This window comes from Nematolebias whitei, chromosome 3 (genome assembly GCF_014905685.2).
Source record: "Nematolebias whitei isolate Nwh7 chromosome 3, NemWhi1, whole genome shotgun sequence".
NCBI classification, from domain to species: Eukaryota; Metazoa; Chordata; class Actinopteri; order Cyprinodontiformes; family Rivulidae; genus Nematolebias; species Nematolebias whitei.
Genome location: NC_056500.1, coordinates 14,579,980 through 14,590,384, shown reverse-complemented (window position 1 = coordinate 14,590,384; position 10,405 = coordinate 14,579,980). Strand labels below are relative to the sequence as shown.

Below are 10,405 nucleotides of genomic sequence, written 5' to 3'. Positions count from 1 at the left end.
CACACACACACACACACACACACACACACACACACACACACACACACACACACAATGGTATTTGTGAATTTGTGAACCAGTGAAGAAGAACACAAATGTGTTTTCTTTTTTGCAAAACCTTCCTGATTTTTTCAATGTTTTTACTCAAACATTCTTATTTCGTGTTCTAAATATGCATCAAAGAGTGACTACATAACCAGGATCAGCTAATAAAAACAACTTTAATGGTAAATTTACCATTAAAGCTTGAATATACACTTCCTGGCCCCCCAAAATTCGCCACCTGGATTTAACTAAGCAAATAGGTACGAGCCTCCTATTGGATAATGACTTCATGGGTGATTATCTTTCAACTGGCAACAAGTTATTTAATTCCAACAGGTGCGATGAGTTGCTTCTCATTTCTTAAACAACAATGTCAAAAGACACATCTCGTGGTCGTGGAAAAGATGTCAGTCTGTTTGAGAAGAGTCAAATCATTGGCATCAAGCAGAGAAAACATCTAAGGAGATTGAAGAAACTATTAAAACTGGGTTAAGAACTGTCCAACGCATTATTAAAAACTGGAAGGATAGAGGGGACCCATCGTCTTCGAGGAAAAAATGTGGCCGGAAAAAAATCCTGAATGATCGTGATCAGCGATCACTTGAATGTTTGGTGAAATGAAATTGAAGAAAAACAACAACAGTAGCACTCAGGGCCATGTTTAATAGTGAATGTAAGAGCATTTCCACACACAATGTGAAGTCAAGGGACTGGGACTGAACAGCTGTGTAGCCTTAAGAAAACCACTAATCAGTGAGGCTAACTGGAAAAAAAGGCTTCAATTTGCTAGGGAACATAAAGATTGGACTCTGGAGCAATGGAAGAAGGTCATGTGGTCTGATGAGTCCAGATTTACCCTGTTCCAGAGTGATGGGTGCATCAGGGTAAGAAGAGAGGCAGGTGAAGTGATGCACCCATCATGCCTAGTGTCTAGTCATCAAGGCAAGATCTTGATGGAAAATTAATGCAACGCTGGATGGAAATGGATCTTGTGACATTGAAGAAGCTTATTGAAACGCCACAGTGAGTGCATGATGTAATCAAAGCTAAAGGCGATCCAACAAAATAGAAGTGTGTGACTTTTTTTTTGGTGGCAACTTTTTTTGTGTGTATTATTCAAAGGCACCAAGATGAAAATTTAAAAACCCTGAAAGAGGAAAGAAAATGCAGAGAACAGATCAGATAATATGTTAAATGTTGTCTTTTTAAGTTTACTCTGTAAAGATTTTATGCTGTTTATGATTTAAACTATTCAACAGAAGAAACAACTTATTGCCTAACACTTAACAAAAAAAGAAACTTTATTTAACAAAATATATGCTAAAATAATAATAATAAAAACTGAGCAGGAAAGTGACTTAAATCTGCTCAATTTCAAGTCCAACAAACACACCGATTAAAATGTGATAAAAAAAAAAAATGCTTCCAACCCACAGGTAGTGTGTGTGTGTGTGTTTTGTAATACACTTTGTTGTTGAACCTATACGGGACAAGATGGAGAAGTGAATCAGAAAGGGAGGGTGATGGTGGGATATAAGAGCTGAAGCAGGGGAGGAAATAACGTGCGTCGGAGAAAAAAGATTTGCAGGAGGAGCTCAGACACCAAGTCAGGGACGGAGACAGAGAGGAGACGAAGCTGAGACACCTGAAGGGACAAACACAAATCAAGTCATGCTGTGGGTTGTTGGACTGATCTTTGCTCTCGTGGGGGCACAAACGGTGACAGGACAGAGAGGTAAGATCAGTAACTGTCTTTGTTTCATCACTGCTGACATCACAAGAAGAAAAGATTTTACCTTCAGCTGTGGCGTTAGGGAAATGAATAGACAAATAGATGAATATACCTGTTAATTTCTTTAGTAATCTGTTTTTCTGACTGTAAATTTAATGATAAAAGTTAAAGTATAAGCCATACAATGGAGGCAAGACGATAAGAACCAAAAACACAAAGTAGTGCTTCTAATTCCGCAATAATTTACTGTCTATCCTTTTTTTCTAATCTATTCGTCCTGATTTAAACATCAAATGAGTCAAAGGAAAGAATTCTGAATAATCTGTGACTCAATCAGAGAAAATAATCCCTGTTCTCCCTCTGTCGTCCAGGTTTTGACCGTTCTGTTAGCACCAACAGTGATTTATTTCCACTACCTTTTCTTGGAATTTATTCAGTCAACAGAGCTGCTGCTGATGAGAAGAACACATTTCCTGAGCTTCAGGCTCCAGAGATCCCTGCTCCCTTCAGCTCATCTGCTGCTAAAATGTCGGCAAGTCAGCTGGAGGCAGGAAAGCTGGAGTTAGAGATCCAAGAGCTGAAAGTAAAGTTCTGTAGGTTGCAATGTTAGCGGAGCTCTTCTAGAAGAAAACCCCAATTCTTGGATCGTTGTGTAAAATGTGAATAAAAACGGAATATTTTATTCAAAATGGAGCATTTTAAACATATCAAATGGTTGTTCTGAATTCTAGAGCAGCAACACATCCTAAGAAAACGAGCGACAGGGTCAAGTTTACCTCTGTGAAACACCTTTTCATCTTTTAACAATGCTCTGTAAACGTCTAAGGAGAGCAGCTGCTGGAGGTTTTGTAGACTCAGGTCTGATGGAGGAGTCAAGCTGCTCATCAGTCCTGGGTCTTCTGTACTTTTTTTGCTGGATTGGAGCCATTGTTGCTCTTAAACCTTTGTTAAACTTTTCTGCATTAATGGTGCCTTTTCAGATGTGTAAGGTCCATCCCAAATGCACAAATGCACCCCTATAACATCAGAGAGGCAGGCTTTTGTACGGATGGTCCTTTCCCTCTTTTGTATGGAGGACATGATGTTCATGATTTCCAAAAAGAATTTCAGTTTTGATATATCTGACCACAGAACAGTTTTCCGCTTTGTCTCGGTCCATTTAAAAGAGCGTTGGTCCACAGAAGACAGCAACGTTTTTAGATGGTGTTCACGTATGCTGTTTTCTTTGCACGATAGAGCTTTGACCAGTGGAGAACGGCACAGTTAACTGTGTTTACAGACAATGATTTGTGGACAAGTTTCTGGGCCCATGCAGTGATGTTCAGGGATCAAGGGATTTGTCACTTTTGATGATATTATGAACATTACGATAATGAGATTTTCAAAGTCTTCACAATTTTTCTTTGAGGAACATTGTTCTGATGTTGTTCAACTATTTTCAGATACAGCTTCTAACAAACTTGTCATTCTAGCTGCAACACCTCCAGAGCAGTCAGGGTAATTTCTGTAAAGAACATCAAGATAATAGTTGTTGTTTTTTTGCTGTAAGATGTGAGAAATCTTAAACGGCTGGTGGTGATTAAATGAAACTTTGTGGAGTAGTTTTAAGACAACAATCTATTTCTGTTCTGCTCAGACAAGCTTTTAGTTAATCAATCCAATCAGATTTAAGCTCTAGTTCTCCACAACAAGTATATCTACAACAGGTAAGACATTTATTGTTTAAAACTTTCCCACAAATCTTCACTTCAGTGTATCTGAACTAACCCTTAAAGGTTTCATTGCTCATTTATAAAGACTTGTGCACTTCATCCCTCTGCATATTCACACAACCTTTTGAACTTTCTTGTTCCAGCTTGATGTCTGAAATCCTCCAGTGGGGCCCCGTCTTACAGACCCTGAATCTCATCTTTAAGGCTTACCAGGCCTTTTCCTGTTAGAGCACCCACTCTGAAACTCCCTGCTATATGACACAGATGGACCAACTCAATGTCTCAAACTCCTTCTCTAAACTATGGCCTTTTAATTGCTGAGCACAAAAGACAATAAATATTGGAGTTTAAATTTGCCATGTGGTAATAATCTTGACTTGAATAATAAATAAAACCATTAAAAACTCATGAATGTGAGAAACTGCAGTTCACCCAAGTGGGTCCTGGCAAGAGTTTTTAATTCATTTTAAACCAAACATTTCCACTCTTATAACAATAACACGAGTAAATATTTAATTCCAGTTTAACCACGATCTACTCAGCATGTCCAGATTCAGTTGTTACTCTTGGCAGATGGTTGAAAACACACAGATTGTGTTCAATCCCGGCTGACTTTTAGATAAATTCGGATACCCAGTGAGTTGTAGGCGTGCAAGGCTGCAAAAAAGGAGCTTACAGAAAATCTTCTATTGCTCCATATTTGTGAAAATAATAATAATACTAAAATAACTAGAGAAATTGTATTTCCTGCAAAAATGCAGTGTGAATGCTAATTGCAGAAGAACTTGCTGAAAAACAACTGAAATAAGATAAAAAAAACCATGCCAAAACGAAGCTGAAAATGTAGAACAAGCCTAAATCAGCAGGAGTAAGCAGAAAGAGCACAAAAGTTGAAATGAGTGCAAAAATGTGGAATTTAGTAGGAATTAGCTGAAAAAGCTAATATTAGCATAAAAATAGTTAAATAGTAGCTGAAATAACTGAAACTAGCAGAAATAAGCTGAAAGGAGCATAATTAGGCTGAATGTAGCTGAAATTACCTTGAAAAACTTGAATTTATCTGAAAACAGCTGAAATTAGCTAAAATATGATAAAAAGTAGCTGAAAAGGTAGAACAAGCTTAAATTAGCAGAAGAAAACAGATAGAACACGTTTGCCTTCCTGGCTCTGATCGAGGTGGCTGCTCCTGTCTGTCCTCCCCCGTTTTTCCTTCCTCCTGCTCTGCTCTCTATGTGTATTAAGTGTCAGGTTCACATCTCCCGAACATAAATTAAGAAGATTATGGATTTGGTATCGTGGGCGTTCAACTCTATTGATAAGATTTTTTCATCAAAGCGACAAGGTCCTGGAGAACCGGCGTGTTCAGCTGAGACTCACACTGTGGGGTACATCATGGATCGTGGGGAGTGTGGCAGCTGATGTGCCTCTCAGTTCTGTCTCAGGAGGATGTTGAAGACGTCTACATATTTGTAATTATGATGGCAGGGACTCTGCTTTTTGGCATCGGCGGGGCTCTGTTTTATCAACTTTTGAAGAAGACATCGGCAGCAGTGTCGGTCATGGAAAAGCTTCTGAGTCAGTGTGAAGGTTTGGTCCATGCAGTAGGAACTTTAAATCGTTGGTTACGTACTGTAACCCCAGATTCTATGAATATAAGCGTAGCCCTTTAAGGCCTTCGCTTTAGTGGGTTTATCCCGTTATGCAGAGCATAAGCACTGAAAAAAATTAGTCCACGCCCACCTGCTGTGTGGGCCCTACCCGGTCCGTATAAATTACGTTAAGAGCGGGAAATCGGCTCCCAAAATAGCTTTTTTCTTCAGCCATTTAGGAGCCAGTGAGGCCCGACGCTTAAAGGGCTACGCTTATATTCATAGAATCTGGGGTTACAGTACGTAACCAACGTTCTATGTCATATAAGCTTCGCCCTTTAAGGCCTTCGCTTTAGTGGGTAAAGGGCGAAGCCGATGTGGTCCTCGCCTCACTGGGTCCATTCGAACACAGTAAGAAGCGGAAGCTTGCCCAAAAAACGTCTTGTCACTCAGCTCCCCATGTGCATAACTACGCATCGCGTAATTATGTGCCATGCACAGACGCATGTTGTGTAGCTATGCGTTCTGACAAAGCATGAATACCCCGGAAAACTTTCAACGGGAAGAAGAAGTTGAAAAGAAGGGGGGGGGGGGGGGGGGGCATGAACCAACTGGTTCATGGCTGAACAGTATAAACAGATTAATGTCCATAAATTGATTATAAATCAATTGAACTGATTGGTAACAATAATCATGAACTGATTAGTGACAATATAACCAAAATCACAGACACGACTTGTGACTGATAACAACATCTCACACTGTAATGCATGCAGACAGAAGTGAGCTTAAACAGAGTTCCATGAGAACAACAATATTCATTCTGTTAGAGCACTAAGGACAGAATGTGTCATGGAACGAGCCGTTACATCACGTAGGTAAAAGCGAATAAATGAGCAGGGTGTTGACCATGCAACCGCAGTGCAAATGTCCTGCATTGACAAACCATTATGCAGAGCAGTCGAAGATGCGATACCCCTGGTCGAGTGTGCTTAGAGGTTGACAGGAGGCTCTAAATCTGATGCTCTGTAGGCTTCAGAAAAGGCCTCACACAGCCAGTGTGATAAGCGCTGGATGGATAACGGCGACCTGTAGAAACATCTCTATAATGCACAAACCATTGTTGAGTTTGAAACGCATTGCAGCTGTGTGCGTTATGTAACACGTCAAACGCCCGCACCGGGCAGAGAAGATGAAAAGATGCTTCCTCTTCTGATCTGTGGGGGGGAAAAAACCCCTCCAACGATATCACTCTTGATTTAAAAGAGCTCGTGATGTTTTAGGCATAAAAGCTGGGTTGGTCTTAAATCAGCTGAGCTGCCCGTCAGCCTAATTCTAAGGCATGACGAAGCAACAGAGAGGGCAGATAATTACTTACCCTCTTAGCGGGTGTTAAAACCAGCAACAGGGCTGTTAAAAGAGACAAGAATTTAAATGAAACCTGATCCAGAGGCTCAATTGAAGCTTTGATCAGGGCTCGCAGGACCAGCGTTAAACCCACTGTGGAAAACAAGTGGGCGTGAAAACAGGCCTACATCTCTGTACACCTTTTAGAAACCGCTTCATCAGCGGGTGATAAAAGCTGTTCTGACTCCAAACCCTTTGTGGCAGGAAGAGATGGCTGCAATCGTACGTTAAAGCGTACTGAAAGCCAACTCCCTATCCATCAGCTGTTGTAGAAAAACAACACGCCGCTTAAAAGGCATGAGGTGGTCTCTAAACCTTCTCTGTGCACCAGCGCTGAAAAGCCGTCCCCTTGATGTGTACAGAACTGTGGTAGATGCAGCACGTGAATCTTGAATTGTGCACACTATCTCCTGAGGGAGACCCATCCTCTAAGTGGAACCGCTCAGCGGTCAGACCCACCGGTGTTGACCTATTTCTGGGTAACTCTTGGTCGCTCCTCCTGCCTGAAGGAGAGCATCCTTCCTCCATGACAGTTCCACGGCGACCCAACAACAGACGTTGCAGGCCTGGGAACCATAGTGCGTTCACACGCCGGGAGCCACCAAGGAGGGCTGTCAATCCCTCCTCTTGAACTCGGTTCATGGACCGTAAAAAACAGAGGAGGTGGGGGGGAAAGAAACGCGTAAAAAGCGTTTTGGGCCACCGACTGTGAGCAAATGCGTCCCCCCCCAGCGATGGATCGTCTCGCGGGCTCAGGGAAAACCGTAGTTGACATTGAGCGTTCTTCTCGCATCGCAAACAGGTCCACAGCTGCTTTGCCAACTTCTGCTGCGTCTGAAAAACATCAGATCCGGATGGAGGATCCGGTCCACATAACGTGGGCCGCCCTTGGACGTCACATCAGCCCCTCTGTTCAGAACATCGGATATGTAAACTGCTCTAATAAAAGCAGGTTTGATGAACCCAACTCAGTAGCTTCCGCGCAATGTGTAACATCTGGGCTGAACGCACACCCCCCTGGCGGTTTATGTACGCAGCAGTCACCATGTTGTCTGTGTGAATCAACACGTGTTGATTCTGTAGCACGGGAGCAAAAAGTTGAATCACATTCAGCACTGTGCGACACTCCAAAACATTGATGTGGGCTGATGTGCGGTGGGGCCACAGCGCCCCTACTGCTTGAGATAGGCATGTTCCCCACCCCAACCTGACAGAGACGCGTCCGTGAAGACTGACACGTGACGTGGATCTGCTGACGGGGACTCCCTCTGACAGAGCCAGGGTGTTTCCCCAGTGTCGGAGGTCTGCTCCCATGGAGGGAGGGACAGTGATCATCCGTCTCTTTTGTTTTACTGGATCCACACGCAGACGCGTAAACCACCTCTGGAGGCGCCTCATGTGTAACAAACCCAGCGGGACCACTGTGTGAGCTGATGACGTCATTCCCAACAGCTTCATGACGGAGACAGCTGTTACCACTTTGCCAGGTCTTACGTGGCGTAATTGGTTTTTAGAGTGTCGATTCTTGTTTGTGATAAACGAGCCGTCATGGTAATTGAGTTTAATTCCACTCCCAGATAACAATTATCTGGGCCGGGAAAATCGAGCTTTTCTTCCAGTATGGCGAAAACCAGATTTAGCAGGTGTGATGCTAACACCTGAGCCTGTATCAATGCTTCCTGTCTGGAGTGAGACAGGGGCAGCAGGTCGTCCAGGTAAAAACAAAACCCTCATCCCTGCTTGTGCAGTGGATGCAGGGCTGTCTCCACACACTTGAGAACGTACGAGGCGCGAGGGAGTACCCAAAAAAGGCAACCTGTTGTACTGGTACTTCATCCCTTGAAAGGCGAAACGCAGAAATTTTCTGTGTTTTGGGATGATTGGTGTGTGAAAATAGGCATCTTTTAAAACGATGGAGACAAACCAGTCGTTTTCCTGGATGTTGTCCAACAGCTGTCTGTTCATCAACATGTGAAAAAATCTGTTCATGATCGCTTTGATGAAAGCTGACAGATCCAGAATCGGTCTCATCCCTCCGGTCCTTTCGGGGACCAGGAAGTAGCTTGAGTAAAACCCTGTGTTTTCCTCCTCGTTGGGAACTCTTGAGATTACACCTTTTATCAGAAGCTCTTGGATTTCTGCATTTAAGGCTGAGACTTGGTCTGGTGATGACAGGACCGTCTCTATAACTCCTCCGAACGGAGGGGGTCGGGTTGCAAACTGCAGCGTGTAACCCTTGCATAACACTCTGTCCCTCCATCTGTCCGGTGAGCATGTTTTTAACCACTCTGCGTGACGTTCGTGGAGTGGACGTGCGTTTAAATGATGTGCCGTGTTTTGAACGGATGTCATCCAAACCTCCGCCTCGACCGCCGTCATGCGTCGCGGAAATGTTTTCCGCGTGACCCAAGGCGAGGCTTTCTCGAAAGGGCTGTTCTGCGCGCGCCCGCGCGCTGTGACTGGATCGCGGACCAACCTTCATGTCCGGGCGGGGCGGTGTGTGCTGAGGCGAGGCGTGTGTCAGCTGATGAAGTGAAGGTTGTGAGCCTCGCGGGAGCGCACGTTTCCTCTGGAGGGACGCGCGCCGCTCTCGCTGAGGGCGGGGCCCGTCATTGGATTCATTCAGCTGTCTCACGCTTATGCCGCCGTGAGCTGCTGATCGCTGGGACGCGGTGGATGACGGCCACTCGCGTTCATACAGGAGAGGCGTGTGTTGTTTTCGCTGAGAGCAGGGACCTCCACCGGACCCGGCCTGCGGTCCCACATTTATCCCGATGTGGGCCGGTGAGCGCCGGGCAGCTGTGCGTGCATCATCGACACAGTGCCGTTGGATGGAGGCTGCTTGTCTCGCTCGGGAGCGCGTAAACACCGTTGGGAGGTGATCGTGCGGGCCTGATTGACAACAAGTTATTTCGCTTACCGTGGTGTCACGTGAGCGTCTGGGCATGTGAGGGAGCGGCGGTGGATTTAAAAAACCTTTATTTAAGGACACCGGCTCTTTATGAGTGGAGGGTGTGTAGCGGCTGTGAGCTCATCCGAGCTTACAGACTGGCTAAAAACAGGCGTTTTGATCTTTGAAAAATCATTTATTCAATTCCTGTGTCATTTATACACACATCCTCCGCAGACCGTCATTTCTTAAAACTTCTCCCCCGTGAGCTCTGCGGTTTGTTTGCTCCGAGCGCCGTCTGCAGGCGATCTCTGGGGAAAAACGCTGAAGTGCAGGCTGCCGGACTGAGGAGGGGTGGTCTCTGGCGGGCGGGGCTGGTGGTGGAGCTGGGCGAGACGAAGCTGCTGCTGCCGTGGAGCGTCGATGTCTCTGCCTCTGCTTTTGACGATCTCTCCAGCGGGCTGGAGGACGGAATGAGCCGCGCGGCTAGATGAGATGGCGTACAGCTTCCGACGTCTCCTCCGACTGCTTCGAATTCGTCAGCATGGACGTCAAGCTGCTTCCGAACAGCGCGTCCGATGAGATGGGGCCCTCCATCCGGTCTTTGTGCAGCTTTTCCGGCAGCAATGGAGAGTGACGGAGCCAGATGGAACGTTGGATTACCGTCATCCATGCTACAATCCTCGACAGGCAACCCGAGGGAGCGGCGCACATGTTGAGGATGGCGTCTGCCGATCTACACAGGGAGCTCTTAGTCTCCTCCGGCAGGTCTGAGGTCTCAGCCTTTTCGACATGCTAAATGCTAGCAGCGCATGTTGTTGCTAACTGCGGTTGCCTGAAAACACGTCGGTGGGCTCGATTGGAGAGCTTTGGTCGCCGTCTGGTTCCTCCGGAGGGACGGGACGCTGCTCCGACCTGGACAGCTTCGCTCCGGAAGCTTCCGCGAGGCTTGGCTCCAGGGGAGGGAACCGAGGAATAGCGTCAGTTGCCTTACAGAAGGAGTTCTTTGTCTCCAAGGCAGGTCTGCGGC

General features: G+C 45.4%; 1 protein-coding gene across 1 annotated transcript in view; it reads left to right on the top strand.

Annotated features, from left to right (window-relative positions):
• LOC119430598 (cartilage oligomeric matrix protein) overlaps window positions 1–10,405 on the top strand; it is a gene marked incomplete at its 5' end in the record, with an annotated part of 568,315 nt that overhangs the window by 537,724 nt on the left and 20,186 nt on the right. The window lies entirely within an intron of this gene.